Raw genomic sequence first — 20,387 nt, forward strand, 5'->3', positions numbered from 1 at the left:
GGGCGAAGGTAGTAAGTGGAGCAAATAAGGGAGCAGTAGGGGGATTTTTAGGTTAGAGATTTCATGGCAAAAAGTTATGGGACAATAAGAACTTTGGCATGGTGGTTAAAGATATAAGTCATCCCAGAGACTAAAGAGACTTTACAAAAAGATGCGAATGTGTTAGGAATCAGAGGACACCTGTCATTCTGAAGATCTTACAAACAAACCAGAATTCATTCATTCTTTCATTTATTGAACATAAGCCAGCTACTGGGGCTACGAAGATGGATGAATTGGGCCAAACACAATCTCTCTCTTAGAGTATGCAAATCAATAAATTAGATGATCTCACTGGTGAATATGTATGTTCAAGTAGGTGTTCTGGGCAAAGGAGTTCACATGGAAGCATGAATAACAAAAGAGCCAGGTCTGCATTGGCTGAGGAGGGTTGGAGGTATAAACAGGCTTTCCAAGGAGTGGCATTAGAACTGGGATCTTGAAAGGGAGAGGAAGGAAGTTGGGTGGAAGAATCCTTCTAGATAGAGGGAACAGCATATGCAAAGCCCTATGGAGGAAGGTTCATGGCACCTTCAGGAAATAGAAGGAAAACCTGCATAGCTAGAAAACAAAGAGTCAGGAGGTTGGGATGAAGTAAGGCAGCAGAAGTAGACAAAGCCACATAAGGCAGCCCAGGAAGTCATGGTCATCGTCTAGGGATTTACCTCAAGAGCAGTAGGACATCATATGGAACTACAATTTCTTCCTTGTGGGAAGGATGAGATGCACGGAGTGGCTGGGCTTTTCAGATAACCAAAATTCACTCATTTGTGTGCCAAAAATGCCTATATTTTTACCACCTTCTATGGACAAAGGTCTGGATGAAGTTTGCTCATTTTCTATCCTTCCTGAGGCTTACATCCCTGAATTCTTAACATTTTTCTCAATGGAGCAATGCATCAAATATTGTACTTCTGAGGTATAAAGGCTGCTTGTCCTATGCTCAGTAATCCTAGACTGTTTGTCTCTTTGAGTCCTGGTCTGTTTTCAACCTTTTTCATTTACAGTTGCTGCCATTGTGTCTGCCTCTCTACATAACTGAACACTCCAGTCTGTTGTGGAATGAAAAATCAGAGAACCAAACCAAAAGGCTTCAGATGAGCTTGAGTACATGGGCTTTGTGGCTCCCTTGGTACCTTTTAGGTTTCCTCCTATGCGCTTTGATGCTCTAAGTGGCAAGGTGACTGGAGTGGGTTTCAGCTGGTACCTTAGAGCTGTGTTGTACAATACGGTAGCCTCTAGCCACATGCGGCTGTTTAAACTTCATCAGTTAACATTGAGTAAAGTTAAAAATTCAGTCCTTAGTCTCATTAACCACATTTCAAGTGCTCAATGACCACATGTGGCCAGTGGCCACCCTAAGAGACAGCACAAATCTGAATACTTCTATTATCACAGGAAGTTGAATTGGACAGTACTGTCTTAAGATGTTGGTGGAGACCATGAACTGAATAATCTATAGTCTTGTCATTCATATTTTTAAACATCTATCTGACAGTGACTCTAGGCATGTACCAAACGCAGAACCGGATGTGGCCTTTCTTGTTCCTCCAAGCTTACAAAAATACATCCCGTAAATTGTTCCTTTCAGAATTGTCATAATTACTGTAATGCTATTGAAGAAATGCTTAAAGATCTGCTATTTCCAGCAGAGAAATGGACTCCAAGCTCATTAAAATTCTACAGTTTCTCCCTGGAAAATCTGAGCTCTTCCTTGATTCACCTTCCCACAGTGTCTCCAAATAGATACACGTTACATATATGCCATGCAGCCTTAATTATCTGTTGGAGAAATTCGATGGCACCGCCCAAGCCTCCATCAGTTACACCTCAACTTCAGGAAACCAGGTATGTTCAGGAACCTAAGACCTTGGCACAAGCAGATGCTCATTAAAAAAAAAAAAATCAGCTTGTTGAACTGATGAGCTAGTTATCCTATGTTCTGAGCTCAGAATAGCAAATGAAGAAGAAATAGATCGAAGATAGTCTGGCTGAATGTTATATAAAAGTCATGTCAAGGTGTGATGAATAATGCATTAGAGATGCCTTGATTTTCATTATGTGCTAGCTTGAGAATGTGGTCTGTGTCTAGATGCACAGATCATAACGCAGTCATAATGGCATGGATACAGGATCACTAATCCCTGGGATGATGCTGTAAGACAGGTAGCTTTCTCGTTTTATAGATGAGGAAATTGAGGCTCAGGGAGATGAGGTTAGGGGCACAGCGGGAGTCCAGCTCAAAGCTGTGGTGACTGTAGGCCCCCAGGGCTAGCTCTCAGATGCTTGTTCCTCTGTCTCCTGGGACAGGACAAGGCAGGCAGGCAGCAAGGCAGAGTGACTGGGAGAGCAGGACTTTATGGTCCAGGCTGCTCAAATTTTTCTGGAATCTTCTCCTCATTGTAGCTCCTCAGGTGACGGATGGTATGACTTGTGTGCACTGAACCTTGACTCTTACTGACGGTGAAAAAAAAAGTGAAACACGGCATGTTTTTTTTGTTGTTGTCAGCTGACTCAACATGGCATGACTTTCAGAGAGAAGTTCCGCTTTATTTAAAAGCGACAAATAAGCAAACAGAAACAAACAAACCTGCAAAAAAAAAATTCTCCAGGATGAATGGGAACAGCCTACCTCCTGCTAATTTGGTCATTTGTTATTACTGCTGCTTCTGAGAGAAAGTACTGTCCATGGCAAGGCTAGGGTTTTTGGATTCTGCAAGGCCTCTTCCCTAGAGAAACTTAACAGCTAACCTGAGTGACTCATACATGTTTTTTCTCAGCACCTGTCTTGTGTTCAGCACTCATGATCCAAGGGTCAGTGAGATGCAGTCCTTACCCGAGAGGAGTCCGTGGTCTGGCCTGGGAGAACCACACATCGGCAAATAATTAAAACACAGCAGGATAAATGTTATGATACCAGGACATAGGAAGCGTGAATGACTTGAGTACTAAATGCATACGTTCAACCCCAAATCTCAAGTTAGGTCAGGGTAAATGAGGATGCCAGCTTAGAAAGGGGACAGCTAGGAGCAGACTGTGGTTAGCACTGAGGGAATACAGGCACGATGTCTGGGACATAGGCACCCATTGCTGAGGTCACAGGGCCACTGGGAAAGCTGGCCCAGGACTTAATTTAGAAAAATAGTTTTATAAACCACTGTTCGCTCAGAGAGAGAATCAGTTTTAATAATTGGCTGGTAAATATCAGCAATACTGAACTAGAAGTGAAGAAATGGGCCTGGTGACAAAAATAACTTCAAGAGATGAGAGTCATGGACTCATCCATCGGGGCAAAATTGGGAACTGCAAGTTCATTGGGGGCACGGACCATGGAAGGACCTAGAATCCCAGGGCACAAAGAGCGGACATACAGTTTGTCCCAAGGCCACAGGGAATACTAGGGAGAAGGAGGAAATGATCAGAGGGACTCAGAATCACACCATAGTTTACAATGCACCAGCCTGAACCCATCCTGGACTGAAGTCTAAATCACTGGGTCCAACATCCTACTCAGACAATTTGAATGGAACTTATCTCTGGTGAGAGCTAGATGTTCTCCTTGGCACTTCCGAATGGGGGACTTTGTAGGCTCGTTTTAGAGAGAGTGTGGGAGGAGGAAAAGATGGGGAAACTACCCCACACCTCAGTGAGTTCAGGGACAGAGAAATTCGGGCATAAGATTGGATGATGAAAATGACGGAGATGGGCAGGCTAAATCTGTGAGATGTGTGGGCAAGAAGAAAATAAGGTAGGAGTGGGTGGCTGGCCTTTATAAAGGCAAGAATGGAGCTTTAGTTTAGAGCAGTGAGAAAACCAGTTTCTTTCCATAAGACCACCACCTGTCTCCCCCAAGACTGTGTGGGGCGGAGTGCAGGAGGCAATAGAACTCCTTTGCTTTCAACAAGCAGGCAGGCATTCTGTACAGCCCCCTGAGCAGCTACAGCAACTCCATAGCACCTGGTGGTCTGACTCACTCCTTTCTTTGCGCCTCCCATCATTCACAGCCCTCCCATCCTGCACCAGTGCACATGTCATGAATGTTCACCTGGGCTTCAATACCAGTGATGACAAAGCAGGAAGGCAAGTTCCTGCTGACTTCCTAGAGTGACCCTAAAGGAAGCATCACTTACCTTTCTTCTATATGGCAGTGCCTTCTTATGCTCACTGAGTCCCTGGGGGCCTACCAAGGTTCTAGGCGAGATCAGACCGAGTCCTAGGAAGTCCCCTCTAAAACAAGATGCCCAAGCTCTCACATGAAGCCTAATTATTGCAAACAATAGCCAATAACCCAATAGTCTTTAAACAAATTTTTAATGTTTATTTATTTTTGAGAGAGAGACAGAGTGCAAGCAGGGGAGGGGCAGAGAGGGGGGAGACAGGGAATCTGAAGCAGACTCCAGGCTCTGAGCTGTCAGCACAGAGCCCAATGTGGGGCTCGAACTCACAAACTGGGAGATCATAACCTGACCCAAAGTCGGATGCTCAACTGACTAAGCCACCTAGGGGCCCTGCCGATAACCCAATATTCTACACAACCAACCAGTTTAGAGTTTACTTTGGAGATGCTTATTAAGGAAACTTGACCTCCCCAGACGTCTGGGTGGCTCAGTCGCTTCAGTGTACGACTCAATTTTGACTCAGGTCGTGATCTCACAGTTCGTGAGATCAAGCCCCACATAGGGCTCTGCACTGACAGCATGAGACTGCTTGGGATTCTCTCTCTCTCCCTCTCTCTCTGCCCCACCCCCACTCATGCACACATATTCTTTCTCAAAAATAAATGAATAAACGTTGAAAACAAAAAGAAACTTGACCTCCAAGTAGTTGCAGGTATTTGCAGGAACTCAAGGATGCAAGGCATTCAGCCATCCCACATGCAGATGCTCAGCACCCCACCCACCCTCTTTCTCCGTTTGTCCCCCAGTCCTGAGGGGGCCAGCTGCAGGCCTTCCGTTTGTCTCACACCTGTCCACAGGCAGCTTATATGCACCAACGATTTTACTTAGTTGCCAATTCTAAATAATCCAAACTGACACGGGTGCCCAGATGTGAAAAACAATGGGCTTGTAAGCAGCCCTAATATACGGACACCAAAAAGTCATTCTAGAGTAAGCATGCCGTTGGGACCCACATGGACAGAGTAGGAGACCATCTGTGGATTTGGGTAACATTTAAACCACGGCCAGTGAGCGTGACACCTTAGTTGTGGCTGAAGGCAGATTCCTTTAATTATTTGGTCTCAGGATGTAGATCAGAGCACGGGCCTTTCACATCTCAAAATCGGAAAGTACAGTAGACTTAACATCCGGGACCTTGGCATATGTGCACATACGAATTTGAATTCCTTCCGTAGTATATCCTTTCCATTATTTTCTAATGTATCAATGCCATCTATTTTCTGGCAAAAACCCACGGCTCACTTGGAGCTTTTTGCACTTTTCACTTTCAAAATCAGCATACTTCGTTGGCTTTCTTTACAGAACTTTTCCTCAGCAGAACACTTTCAATGGCGGCTCACGAGAGTTACTGAGCAGAAAAATGGGGAAACCCGAGTTGAAATGCAGATGCCAAGGAGTGAGCCAAGCTGGTCGCCAGCTAAGCAGCTGGCCCTCACCCCAGACAACTGCTCTTGGGCCATTCTAGTCCATGCCTCAGCAGAAGAACAAATTATTACATGTCACAGGCTTTTGGGGTTGTTCACAGAGAGTCCAGACCAGGAACAGTTGACCTGCAAATGTCCATCATCCAACATGCTGGCGCTGGCACTATTATTGATCCTGCCTTCAGGAAGGAAAAGGCTTCTTTTTGAAGCCTCAGGAGCCACTCACTATGGGGGCTGTGTGACCTGCGGCACTGGGCTTTGTGCTCAGAGGGGAGACTTTTGCTCAGGATGTTGGCCATGGGCTCAGGTGTCCATGAGGAGAGCCCTCGGGTGTTTCTTCCCTCCAGTGGGGCTGCTGGCTCCTGTTTGCAGGGCCTGGGGGTTGAGTGGGGGAGGGAAGGGTGGTTGTGATGGTTTTGATGACTATGGAGGCTCCCAGCTGCTCTGTTCTGCCTGCCACCATAAGCCAGGAGCTGTGGTTAGGCGCTGCTGTACAAATATGTGTCTTTGGCCCTTCCTGCCGCCATGGCCCTACTTGGATCTCCACGTACAACCGCCCATTCCCCGACCCCCTGCCCGGCCCCTGTCTCCACGCTCCACTCTTCTTTCTCCTTCCAGAGGATCCCTCTGTGTTGTAGAAAACGTACTCTGTGATTTTAGACCTAAAGTAGGTTGAGAAGAACTTACTAGAGTTTCGAATATGGCTATTGCCGTCATGAGGACATTCAAATAGCTTTACATGCATTTCCACCTTCTTAACTCCTACACTCATCTGAGAAAATTTGACGTCAGTTCCCATGTGTCAGCCCCCCCCCCTCCTTTTGACAGGAACTTCCTTTAAAGATAAATTTAAACAGAAATTCCATTATGCCATTAGAATCTCATCCAGAATCGCATCTATTTTTGAACCGTTTTTTCTTAGCGCTGTTTAGTGATCTTTTAATTATGCCAAACAACTGTCAGAACTCAGATTGCAGAGCTGCTCTCAAATGTACCAGTCATCTTTAAGTCACCATATTGTTACTCCTCCAGAGCTTGAATGCTTTTGTTTAGCCATGAAGACGAAGACAAGCCTCTGCACCTGTGGTCCCAAAAGAAGATTCATGAGTGTGGCCCCGCCCAGCTGGGAGGGCCCAGGCCAGTGCTCCATGTTCTCTAGGGGCTGGGTCTGCGCCAGGCTGCCATTTCTAATCTTGCCTGGGGCCTGGCTCTAATTCCCTCTCGCGCCCCCTATCTTATTTATCAATAGCATGTGAATTAGAGCAGAAGCTAACAGACAATGAGCTAATCATGGCCCACCCTTCTGCCTAGTGAGGACAGCTGTGTCCCAGAGGCCCGGATGAGCCACATTCCCTACAGTGACTTGATTTTCAGTTTCTGGAGTCCTGCTTCTCATGATCTGGTAGGACCTTTGGTCGAATATGGAAAGGGATTTAGGAGTTGACAAACATAAGATCTCGAATGTTCACATTTTTCTTCTTTTAACTCCCTCTTCTATCCACATCCCTCTGTGATTTCCTTTCACTTATGCAAAGATTTCTTCTAAAACATTCCTCAAGCAATCAGCAAGTAAGCAGGTGGTGTCCCGGATAAGTTTTGCACTTTGATTTATTCTTGGGGTATTTTTAGTGTCATTGGCTTTGGAATCCAGGGAATATACAGAACACCATTCATCACGCTCCTGGACCAGCAGCTTTTTGGCTGATAACCCCTAAATTAAAGATGATAATACTTAATTAAATAAGTACCCATTAGGTTGAGAAGGAAAACGTCAGCATATTCTCTAGTCATTAGTAAAAGTTAACCACGTTACAAATCACCGATGTTGACTACTGGGACCCAGACATTCTTTTATCAATTTTCATAAATATAATTGGGAACAAAACAAGCCAGTCATTTTGAATTTATATTGAAACAATTGTGTTTCCATACATCGTGAATAACTTTTACAGAGCAGAGTTGATGTGTGTGTGTGTGTGTGTGTGTGTGTGTGTGTACTTTAAAAGCCACCAAATACAGAAAAGTCTTTCTATTTGCTAAGCAGCCGGCATCTGCTGTTCTAGTCCCACAGATTAACTCATCCACAGTGACTTTTCACTCTTTCGGATAAATCAGACAGCGTCACTGGCTACAAAAATGGTGGTGGCCAGCCTGTGTGCTACGAAACAATTATCCAGCAAACTCTAGATATTTTTAGGTGTTTCAGAAGGGACTTCCAAAAAGGTCTTCCAACATTTTTCCCTAGACAGCCATTAGCAGCAGCTAAGAAAATATGGAAGGAGCATCCACATTTCACACCCCTCATCCCTGATGTTCCGCTGAGATTCGACAGATGGAAGCACAGCGGTAGCTTTGCGAGTAGCTGCCAAATAGGGCAGCCAGACGAAGCGGGGCGAGAAGAGGTGCTGTTCAAGGTGCTGAGAGACGGATGCTCCTCCTGCCTCCTCTCAGGTAGCCGTCCACGGACACCGTGGCAGCTCCTTCCACTCACCAGTTAGAGGCCGCCGGAGGCAGAGGCCCAGCCTCACCACCAATGGAAGGAAGCCGCCTAGCCCTTCATTTCACAGATGGGGAAAGCAACTTATCAAGGACACAGGACGTTTTAGGAAAGCCCCAGCCTCTTGACTCTCATCCCAGTGGTCAGTCTACCACATGCCAGGGTGCTGTTTCCATCACAGAAGCTAAAAAAGGGTTTAAGAACCAGATCCCTTTTGTCATCAATGGTTTCTAAAATTTGCCCTGAAGACGGGGAAAGACCCTTCTTGATTTGGGTTAATGAGTGTTATTTTTTAAACATCACCTCCCTCCTTGGGTTAGAGATCAAGGCCTGGGAACCAAATGAGCTTCATCTAATTCCTGCTTTTGAATCACTGGGTTTTTGAACTTTATTTTATTTTATTTTTTTTAAAAGAAAGAAAACTGAAATTGAATCAGGGCCTTTATCTTGCTATCTTCCAAACTATTTTTTTAATATGAAATTTATTGTCAAATTGGTTTCCATACAACACCCAGTGCTCATCGCAACAGGTGCCCTCCTCAAAGCCCACCACCCACTTTCCCCTCTATCCCACCCCCCATCAACCCTCAGTTTATTCTCAGTTTTTAAGAGTCTCTTATGGTTTGCCATAACTTTTTTCTCCCTTCCCCTCCAAACTATTTGATTTAAAACCCGAACACTGAGCTGGCAGATCTCTCCATTTGCTCTAAGTAAACAAACGAACCATGAGGCCTGCAGTGAGGATCCCTCCAGCTTTGGCTGAGACCAACAGACTGAGAACAGCGTTGTGTTCTGGCACTCCTAAGGGTGACGATTTTATCCTGAACTTCCCGTGGGGAGAAATACTGCCATTTTCTATTTTAATACTAATGATCTCTCTTTGGGTATTTGAAGCTGTTTCACACTGCCTGTTTATAATGTTCACACTCAGATGCCTTTGCTCTTTTCACCAGATCCACTCTCTATCTTCATTAGTTTTAAGCAAAACTTTACTAATGGTCAGTGAGGTGCCAGGTACCATGAAAGAAGAAAAAACTCCCCTGACTATTCCTCTACCACATTCAGAAACAGTTGAATCAGGCAGTTTTGTTCCAGATCAAATGATGTTGGAGAATGTGGTTTCAGTCTACTAGCCAAGTGGGTTTAATACCGTGCCCCTAAATTAGACCTGCTTTCAACTTCGGACAGTGTTGCTGCTGAACAACCATGGCCCCCGCCTTGAGGACTGACTGTGTGTTTGATGACTGGGAGGTTTGGGAGAGGAAGAAAGAAGGTGCTGAGTGTGTTCAGTTCCTCCCAGACTTGACAGTGAGATGCCACCTTGCCTCGTGCCTGGGGTATGGTGTGTGCGGGAGTGGAGAGCCTGGAGTATGACTCTGTGTCACCAGTGGGGAATATGGCTTCCTCCGTCCAACAGGTGACCCTAAATCAGAAGGGCTAGGCTTCCTGCCCAAGTCTCCAGACCCCAAGTCTGAGATTGGGTCCTCTATACCTACCCTCCTCTTCTGACAGATAACAGCAAGAGTTCTTTAGCAAGACATAAAAATCTACCAAAACTAAGAAGTTTGCTCTGTTTTTTTAAAAAGGAGAGAAATATAGCAATATACCTTTTAGAAAGTTATTTCTGACTTCTTGGGTCGATTGAATTGCTTTTTTGTTAAGAAGTATATGAACATTTCTATTTATTTTTATTTTATTTTTTAAAAAATGTTTTGCTTATTTTTGAGAGAGTACAAGTGGGGGAGGGGCAGAGAAAGAGCAGGATCTGAAGCAGGCTCTGGGCTCTGAGCCATCAGCACAGAGCCCGACATGGGGCTTGAACTCGTGAACGGCGAGATCATGACCTGAGCTGAAGTCAGACATTTAACCAACTGAGCCACCCAGGCGCCCTGAACATTTTTACTTCTTTAATGTTTATTTATTTTTGAGAGAGATGGTGGGGGTGCTAGGGACAGAGAGAGGGGGTGACAGTGAATCCCAAGGAGGCTCCACACTTCAGCACAGAGCCCGATGTGGGACTCAATCTCACAAACTGTAAGATCATGACCTGAGCTGAAACCAAGAATCAGATGCTTAACTGGCTGAGCCACCCAGGTGCCCTTATATGAACCTTTTTTAGATCATATGCCTCAAATTGGAAACAATTCAGGTCTACTGAATTCCCCCATCTCTTCCTCCAACATATGAGCTATGGGAAGGATCATGGTTAAAAAGCAAGGATGTCTTTTGTCAACTGGAAAACAAAAATGAAAACAAAACACTGAACAGCTTTTTCAACTGTGGGACTGGTTTTACACCCAAGCTAGACAGTAATTGAGGACCCTAATTTGTGATGTGACTCTCAGATGACAAAAGTCACTGTTGAAAATCCAAAGCTAAGATAACTAAACTTCCCAACTTGGGCTACTGATGTCATCCGGCAGGCAAACCAAGAGAAGAGACCTCTTGATTGACTTGTCTATCGCAGCTCATTTTGAACTCAGTAGTAGACTCTATTTTCTGCCCTGTCAGTAAAACACACCCTTTGGGTTAATGCTCTGCACAGCTGACACACAATTTGTACTGATTTGTCTGCCAAAGGACAACTCAGTCCTTTGTGGAGGGGACAAGTTCAATGTCCAAAAAGCGGCAGACAATAAGTAGACGTTTCTCATTGTTTTTCTGGGCAGCTCATCTTTTGTGCACTTTATACGTGTTCATTCTTCCTTGAGGAAAAATCCTTTAAAAAAATTTAAATGTACTGGCTTATTTTTCTGGTGGCAGTTTGATGCTAAAAAAAATTCTGAATTTTACATTTTCCAAAAGGGTTGGTAGAGATACAGAGTTTTATATATTTTGTCCATAAAATCCCATCGCATGCTCCATGTCGTTTCAATTTTTAACCTTTCGAAGGAGTTCATCTAAACAAATAAGCTGTATAGAGGGAGAGCTAGATTGGTGATAGAATTTGAGTAAACAAAGCTCTCTCCACTGCTATAGATTTCTACTGCACAGGTGAGCAGGGGAGGCAGTTAGGAGCCCACAGATCAGGCAACATCACCCTAACTCCATGGACACTCTTAGATACAATAGGTTAACTGAGTTATCAGTGATGCTAGAGATTAGGGCTCTTGGCCTAGTTACAGTGATTGGAGGGCATCTTCGAGGTCAACCCATCATTTCCCACTCACACACACAGTTTCCAACATCCGCCCTTGGTTCTCATCTCTTTGGCTCATAATGTGTATTATCCCTCACTTGGAAGCCCTTTCTTCTTCCCATCCAGTGAGGGCATTTCATTCCCTTCAAGTAGCCTTTTGTGATTACAAGGCTGTCACTGACCTCCATCTTTGCAGGGTTTCTGCAAAACCTGTGTCCCATATGTCTTCTAACTTGATGGTAAATTTGTTGAAATCAAAGACTTTTATTCCTTACAGAATTTTTGAACTAGAAGGAATCTCTTATGGTAAAGAAAAATGGACCTATGTAGTAATATGACTACACTTCACTGAAGTGTAAAGACCCATACGAAGTCACTTGAAAATAGTGGCAGATCGGGCAGATGGTCCACCCGGAACTGGGCCACAATGTGCTCATTTTATAGTGGATCATTTTATTTAAGCCTTGCCTGACTTCACAGTTTGAAGGACTGACTTTAACACCAAGTGTCTAGGTCATACCAAAAGACACCTCTTGAAATAGTGAAAATGTAAAAGCTGAACTTGAGTTCATAAACAAACTAGAAGATTAATGAACAAAAAAAGTTTCTATAACTGGAAGAAAAGTCACCAGTGAGCGTCAGAGTACTTATTTCTGTATTTCTAATACTGTATTAGTACCTAATACTGTATTTCCAGTATCAGGATTGGAATGTACTGCTAGGTCAAGTATGAGGACTTTTACTTTGTTTTTGTGGGGGAAGATACAAGGGCAAATCAATCTGAAGACCATGTGAGGGCAGAAAGCACAATGAATGGTTTCCAGATTGTAAATAATTTTATGTGAAGCTAATTGGATTTACTCTCTTACCTCATGAATAATAAACATTTTCAGACTCTTTACAAGTGTTTTGGCCAATTGCATGTTTCCCTTCTTATGGTCTACGTGCCTGATTTCTGTTCTGATTCAGTACTGACTTATGTTCAGGCTGAAAGACAGAAGTTTCATTTGGTTCCCATGTAAAATTATGGATTGAGTCATTTAAACACAGATTGGATGGCTTGGCAAATAGATATTTGAGCTTTAGTTATTAAATTAAAAAAATTTTAATGTTTATTTTTGAGAAAGAGAGAGAGAGAGAGAGAGAGAGAGATTGCGAGTGGGGGAGGGGCAGAGAAAGAGGGAGACACAGAATCTGAAACAGGCTCCAGGCTCTGAGCTGTCAGCACAGAGCATGACAGGGGCTCAAACTCATGAACTGAGATCATGACCTGAGCGGAAGTCGGATGCTTAACCAACTGAGCCACCCAGGGACCCCTAGATTTAACTATTAAATTAAAGCTCTCTTGGCTGTCTGTAGCCCTGTATTTTGTTTCTGTTGAGTAGAGCGAGATGCCCATAAATAAATATATTTGAAATCTTGACAGCTGTTTGTGGTCATGTAAAATGTTGTCTGAGAATCTTTTATCAAATCATTCAGTAGATCCACATACACAGATATCTGCAGAAAATCTAATATGAGGGACTATTTATAGAAATGATCCTTTCGAAAATGCTTGCTCAGCATTGGGTGGAGGTGGTGGGAAGGCAACAGAGAGAATGCTTGGTTTCCAGCTGGTCTACCTCTAAACCATTATCGGACCCTAGACAAGTAATTTGCTTCATCTGTAATCACTTCTGAAGGTTTCACCAATTTTAGAAAACTCTACTTTTGTAAAATAGGAGATTATTTTTTCCCCTCCTTCTTATGCTTACTATAAGAGAGAAAACATTTCTACAAATGGGGACAGGAAAACTATGCATTTCTGGAGACCCCTGGAAATGTGCACCTGGAATTGGTCTGGAATCAACTGCATCATCTTTTAAAACACATATTGAATTAAGTTTCAGACCATTTGATCAAAAGCCTTTTTTTTTTTTTTGCATTTTGTGACATTCCTTAAGAGCAAATTGTCATAGTCGTCCCATAGCAAAATTTTTACAAAAGAATCCGTATCCTAAGGGATTAGAGTAAGTGAGAGCTTTTCTTAGCAGTACCTGAGAACTGACTCTATTTTTCATCCTTCAGGAAGCTGCATTTGACAGCTAATGGATCTGTTTTGTTCTAAAACTACCATCTGCTCATGGAACTTTTAAAGGTTTCTATCATCACCATTATGTGTGAGATGTATAAATATATATATTAAGAATTATTCGTTTCTAAGAAAAAGGCAAAAACACAATTAGACTTTGACTTCAAAGGTGTAACATTTAAACAAATGTGGCCACGTGGAAATTGTAGCAAATAAATTTGATACATCCGCCAAATCCTCGCCATGCACACATATGATATCCCTGAAAACTAAAAGAACATTTTGTTGCAACAGAATTGCAGGCAATGCTTGAGGTGATATTACTAGATAGAGCTTGCGAACAAGGGTCTGCTGATTCCAGGAGCTGCTACACAGCGGCTGTGTGCCATCTTTTCAGGGATGTGCTTCTGTGATACTGGTCTCTTTTCTAGTTAGAGGAACACTGGTACTACCATGGTACCTGCTGGCATTTGAATCCCAGGTTCTGGTTCAACTCCATGCCTTAACCTACCCAACTTGTTTGTCTACCTTTTCTTCAACCCCGTGATCCAACTACATCCCTGATAATGGCAATGCTAGTTCAAACTGGGTTTTTGTCATCTTAAACCAAAAAAAGATGCCTGACTGATGTATAAAATGTCAAAATAGGGGTGTCTGGTTCAGTCGGTTGAGCATCCGACTTTGGCTCGGGTCATGATCTCGCTGTTCGTGAGTTCGATCCCTGCCTTCACCTGGGGAACTATGGGTGGTCAGCAGTAAGGAGGTTTGGGCCGCAGTGAGGATACATTCTATTGTTCTTCAGGGAAGTTGGATTACGAACAATGCGTGATACAACTTTAAAGCAGGACTGCACCGGTGAAAAGAGAATTTGTTTTCCTCTTTCCGTAAGCCTACAGAGTCCTGTCTGGTGGGAGAGGAGCTTAGGGAAACAGCTGGGCAACAGACGCCACAGACAAGAAGATATGGGCTGAGCCAGAGGAGAGAGTTAAAGGAAAGCCTCAGTGTGTGCAGACCTGGGCATTGCTGCTGGAATTGTAATCAAAGGGGGACCGCAGAGCGATGATGATGGGGAGCATTCCAGAAGAAGCCTTGGCCTGTAGAAAGGGAGAGAGGAGAGTGGGCCTAGCACAGTGGACTGAGGGTGGTCAGAGGTGGGGCCGTCCTACCCAGGAGAGAGGGTTGATAAACCAGGAAGCATTGGATTAGGAATTTAATATAGGAAGCGGGTGATGTAGGATTTGAATTCGACAGAGGCTTTACCACAGGTTCACAAACGGGAGTAGGGTGATGATCGGCATTCGATTTATGTCAGATTGTTCTCCAGGCTTTATGTGGGAAATCTGAGGGAGTAGAAGAAGGTCAATGGCAAAGCCCCAGACAGCACATTGTTGACGAAAGGGACAGGTCCAAAGGACACAAAGTGGTGACTGTCTGTTAGGGAAGAAGAGGTGAGGAGGGAGGGGCTGAAGAGGATTCCAAGCTTCCAGCCCCAGGAACTGACTGGAGGGCACCATTTGAAGTGGATGCCCTTTGAAGATGAGACCAGGGGAGGGGGAGAAGGGGAAACAACACTGGATCTTCAAGAAGACAGAAGTGATGCTTAGAAACTTGGTGGTTCTTCCAAGATGAGAATTCCAAAAAGAAAACAAGATTTTTTTTTTTTTTTCACTCAGTGACAATTAGATGGAACCACTGGACAGTAAGAGGATCAGTTTGATCTGGACTCATTCCAAAGACATCTCAACTCCTCAACACAGGTAACTCATTAAGGGAACCCTCCTATAGATTTTATTTACTGCCAAGAGATTTGTATGGATATTATTTTTACTCTTGTTCATTCTTCAGGACAGGGATGTTTGAAAAATTAAACAAATGATGAATAATAATTGGGAATAATTGTGCAAGTAAGACCTGAGCTAAATTCTTTCTATAACATATTCTCATAATCTCAAGAAACCGTTCCAAGTTTTAGGCAGGGGAGACAAATGTGAAGTCCTAGTGTTTGGTTTTCATAAGTGCAGAGTTAATATGAGCATAGGTGTGATACTCCAGAAACCCTCCTGCCCACTGCCCTCAAGTGTTTGAATGGGAGCAGCCATGCTGTGTATCATTTGACCTAGCCCTCCAGCGCCCAAACCCCTATCCCCATCACAGCCAATGGGAACCAGGTCAATGAGCTGACACAAGGTCAGCCAAATCCATGGCCAGAAATCCAGAAGGTTTGGAAAAACAAAACAAAACAAAACAAACACTCCACCCAGAGATGATGGTGATTAAGTAAACCAATCAGATTGTTTCTCTTGGTAATTTCCCTCTTTAGAAACTCAAAGAGCCCCACTTAGAACAGTAATATCTCCCTCACTCTAAAGTTCACGTGTACCTTTCTGTTTGCTGCCAGTGAGCCAGAAGCTCCTATACTTACTTGACCTAGTAACGAAGTCAGATCCCTAGACCAGCATCACCAGCACTTTCACTGGTGTTGAATGGAGGAGCCTCACCAGAGCCTGACAACTAGAGCCGGGAGCCAGATTTGAGGAGCTCTTACCACCCTCTCCACCACACCCAATACAGTTGCCGGCTTCGGGGGCATGTCAAAGAGATGACCAGGACATCTCACCACCCATTACCAAGGTGTATTTAAGAGTACTGGCCACACCTTTCTCTCCTGGGTGTTCTCCCATTGGTCCCCCATCAGGGGTGTGCCGTCATCCTGAGGGTCACCAAGGAGAAAGGCTCTGATATATCTAGTTCAAAAGAGGAATGCACGATTGTCCTGTGGCCTTTTTATGTAGGAGTATAAAGGGGCCTGCTGCCATCGGCCAATCACCTGAGAAGCAACTTCTCTGACTGATCGGTCCACATACAGCTCTTTCCAATTATCACAGGTATAATTTATGGGTCTTGCTGTCGGGTCAGAGCAATCAGCTCTTCCCTCAAAAAGCAGAAAACCCTGAATGATCACCATTTGTCTAGCTTTTCAGCCATTAGAGAATCTATTTCAACTATCTTCACAGGCTTGATGGGTGATTTGCCTGGTTTGCACTAAATGGCAGGTCTCTGAAGCCACGGTATTAAAAAAAGAAACCCTTCATCCAGCCCACTGGGATTGCAAAGTGTCTTTCTTGATTCAGATGTTTGCCTTTCTACAATTGCAATCAGTCTCTGTGTGCTATGTGGTTGTGACAGTTACACGATGGAATCCCTGCCGAGCTGCTCTGAGATTTGTCAGGAAACAGGCTGCACACAGACACTATTTCGTTGACCAGGGCGAGCTTCTGAAATTTCAAAGGACAAGCCATACCTGTCTCAGTGACCAAATTATTAAGAGTATGGAATGCAAATGAAAACCCCAATGAGATACTGCTCTGCACCCATTACGGTGGCTATTTTTAAAAAAGAAAATAAAAAAAATAACAAGTGTTGGCAATGGTAGCGGGAAATTGGAACCCCCGTTTATTGCCGGTGGGGTTGTGAAATGGTTCAGCCAATGTGGAAAATAGTTTGGGAGTTCCTCAGAAAGTTAAACATAGAGTTACCGTGCAATCTGTAGCTCCGCCCATGGGTACATACTGAAAAAAAATTGAAAGCAGGGACTCAGACAGCTATTTCTATTTTTTTTTAATGTTTACTTATTTTTGAGAGAGAGACAGATCATGAGTGGGGGAGGGGCAGAGAGAGGCAGAAACACAGAATCCAAAGCAGGCTCTAGGCTCCGAGCTGTCAGCACAGAGCGAGACATGGGGCTCGAACCCACGAGCTGTAAGATCATGACCGGAGCCGAAGTCTGCCGCTCAACCAACTGACCCACCCAGACAGCTATTTCTGCACCAGTGTTCCCAGCAGCCTTATTCACAACCGTTAAAAAGTGGGACAACCCATGTCCATTGAGAGATGAGTGGTAGTCTCAACACCCAGTGGACTATTGTTCAGCCTTAAAAAGGAATGAAATTCTGGCACATGCTCCAACGTGGAATCTTGAAAACTTTATGGGAAGTGACATGAGCCAGTCACAGAATGGGGAGTGTTATAGGAGTCCACTTCTGTGAAGCACCTAGAATAGGTACATTTAAAGACAGAACATAGAATAAGAGGGTATCAGACGCTGAATGGGATGATGAGTGGGGACTTACTGTTTAATAGGTATAGGGTTCGGGATGATGAAGACGCTTTGGAAATGGACAGTGGTGGTGGCTGTGTACCATTGTGAATGTACTTAATGCTATTGAATTATAACGCTTAACAATGGATAACATGGTGAAAAGAAAGGTACATGTCTTCTGTTCAATTCCCTGCTGAGGGCAGCCCGATTCCATACACCATCTTCTGCTCAGGGTTTGTGAAAGAAGCCACACCCCGGGTGTCACCTTGTCACAGAGAAGACTAGAAGCTCTGACTCTGGGAGGCAGGTTTCACTGGACAATTCCGGCTGGCTTGCAGCTGCCTTGTTAATATTCTCCACAATTCCAAATGTCTTCTTAGATTTTTTCAAGTTCAATCAAATACATGTCCGTGTATTTGCCTGCCTTTCTGGGCAAGCAAGTTCTGCTGGGGAATGTGCCTTCCCCTCTCCCTGAGAAACCCTTTTAACATGAATAAAACATGGGCCTGAGCAATTCAGCCTTCCCAGCTGGTTCTCACCAGCTTAGAGTATGTCTTTTGTTCCCTTCTACCCTTGACAAGCATGATGGCTTTGCTCTCATGCTGACTTCTATTACTGTGAAGTTGAGGATAACAGGCCTTCCCTCGGTCCCTTCTAATACAGACTCTGGTCATTCACAATGCCATGCTGCCCAGGACCACACGTGTGTCCTTATATTGTCCTACCTGCACACAGATAGCCCTTCACAATTGCACTGCAAAATTCGAGAAGGGATAGCCAGACAGCCCTGGGATGCATCCGCTCAGGGATGAACGTGAACAGGGAAACGTGAACCCCTGTTTCCACATCTGGCTGCATGAGATCCACAGTCTCAGAGGATGATGCTTTGAAACTCAGCTCAGGCTGTGGTTTCCGCAATCAACAAACACCTGTACAGTGTAGCTCTTTTGACTGAATCAAGGCATTGGCATTCTATCTCTAGAAAGAAGGAACTCTTGTCAGATTTCTGGGTAGGCACCCAGTGCTCCAAAAGTCCTGTGTGAACCATATTTATAAATTGGAAGTGAAACCACGTATGCCCCAGGAAGCATCAGGCTAACTCCATTTGTCATCTCGGTCGAGAAGATTCAGAACAAATGGCAGTGCTTGGGACAAAGTGTTATAATGAGGATACAGTGGTGGCAGCCTGTGGAGAACAGAGCACACACAAGGGCATGATAGCTTCGTTGCTTTTTACCCCAGTTCTTCCAAGGGACTTGCTTCCCCCCGAGCACGCGTTAGTAAAGCAAAACACAACTGCCCCGATTTTTGACTACCTTCCCCCACCTCCTACCCACTCCCGATTTTTCCACTGGGCTGCTCCATAATCTGATGGCATGATTCTGACAGGCTGGCATCTGTCAGTGCTTGGTGTTTGGCATTTCTGACGTGACACTGGCTTCATTTTATGCGAGGGTTTTCTTCCACTCTAGAATGAATATAAGTTCCTGGAGGGGGTTAGGCGTACCACTTAGCTTCAAAAATCCAACAAAGTCGTAGCAAGCCTTGGGTACTCTGTCTCCTTGGCTGGCCATCAGCTCAATTATTACATAGAAACTACCCAGTGTCATCGGTACTGACAGGAATGTGAAATCAATTAGGCCATTCCAGGGAGTTGAGACAAAGCTGTGTGAAATGACACCGGACTAACAGGTCTAATGAGAAGAGCATGTTGTTCCTCAAGAATCCTACTAAAAACATATTGAAGGCAACACATAACAGAGTCTGTCACATGTGGGCTTTTTTCATAGCATTGCATTAGGTCCTCCATTTCCAAAGCACATTTATTTCCTTCAGAGATTAGGACAACCCTAACCCATTCCATTCTGGATTCCAAGACCTTTCTCCCCAGGGAAGAATATGGTGGTGCCTCGAAGTCTACACAGAGTTCCCGTTTGTGCAGCCAGAATTTGAATAAAGTCATTAGAGCCTTTAAGAGCTAGTTTGAGGTGAGAAATGGAAAGGAGTGGGGCAGGGGGTGGGGGGAGGGTCTGTCTTCCAAGCAAGTTTTTGCTTTGCTTCACATATGAGAAGCATCATGTGTTGGGATGTGATGGATACAGTAAAGGGAATGGTCGGCATGCCGTGGGTAACACATGCTCTATGACCTTCCTCCTCCACAACCCTGCTCAGAGGATTCCAACACCCCTTTTGGATTCCTCATCCACGTGGGGATCGCTGGCAGCTGGAGGTGAGCACACAGCTGCAGATATTGTCTTTCCCTGGCAACCGTTGCCGTGGGTTGTTTGGGCAGATGCAGAGCCATATACACACCAGAGCTACCCCTGCCATGACCCACTCATACATGAAGAGAAAGATTGTCCACCTGGGAATGTGGGAAAAGCCAGGCGCTGATAGCCAGGCTGACTCCTCTGGATATTTAGGCTGGAGAATTTGGCCCCAGATACATCAGAGTATTTCATCTTGAAATCACTGGAAGTTTCAGTGGGCTTATAATATGGTTGCCTTACTTCCACCTTGGCCGGTTGCCTGCTTGGCGCCCTCCCGTTCAATTTGGAAGAAAGGGGTGAAAGGCGGTGAAGTAATGTCCCAGCCACAGGTACGACATGTGTTAATATCCAAAGGAAGAGTCATGTAAATGTATCCCGCTCGTGTAGGCTTCAGAGGATATACTTGGTTTAGTATCAGATGGCTATTTTGTCCACAGTATTTTTGTCAAGATTTCTAACACATTTATTCATCCTCTCGTCACTGGGCCAAAACTGGTCTTCTAAATCCTAAAAGCTAGTTCTTTTACTGCCCTATACACACTTACACACACACACAGAGCCATATGCTCAGATTAAGCTCGGAGACTTCACATTTTACATTAAGTAAGAGTCCTTTTATTAAAGTGTTCTCTTGGAATCCTGTGATATCTGGGCTCCCTGGAAAAATGAA

General features: G+C 44.4%; 1 protein-coding gene across 1 annotated transcript in view; it reads left to right on the forward strand.

Moving 5' to 3' along the window:
• The window catches only part of JCAD (junctional cadherin 5 associated), an 81,668-nt gene that overhangs the window by 9,598 nt on the left and 51,683 nt on the right, over positions 1–20,387 (forward strand). The window contains exon 2 of the mRNA XM_027073729.2: positions 15,022–15,105. The gene's annotated coding sequence lies outside the window, so the exon portion shown is untranslated. The remainder of the gene's footprint in view (positions 1–15,021; positions 15,106–20,387) is intronic.

This window comes from Acinonyx jubatus, chromosome B4 (genome assembly GCF_027475565.1).
Source record: "Acinonyx jubatus isolate Ajub_Pintada_27869175 chromosome B4, VMU_Ajub_asm_v1.0, whole genome shotgun sequence".
In the NCBI taxonomy this organism is placed as follows: domain Eukaryota; kingdom Metazoa; phylum Chordata; class Mammalia; order Carnivora; family Felidae; genus Acinonyx; species Acinonyx jubatus.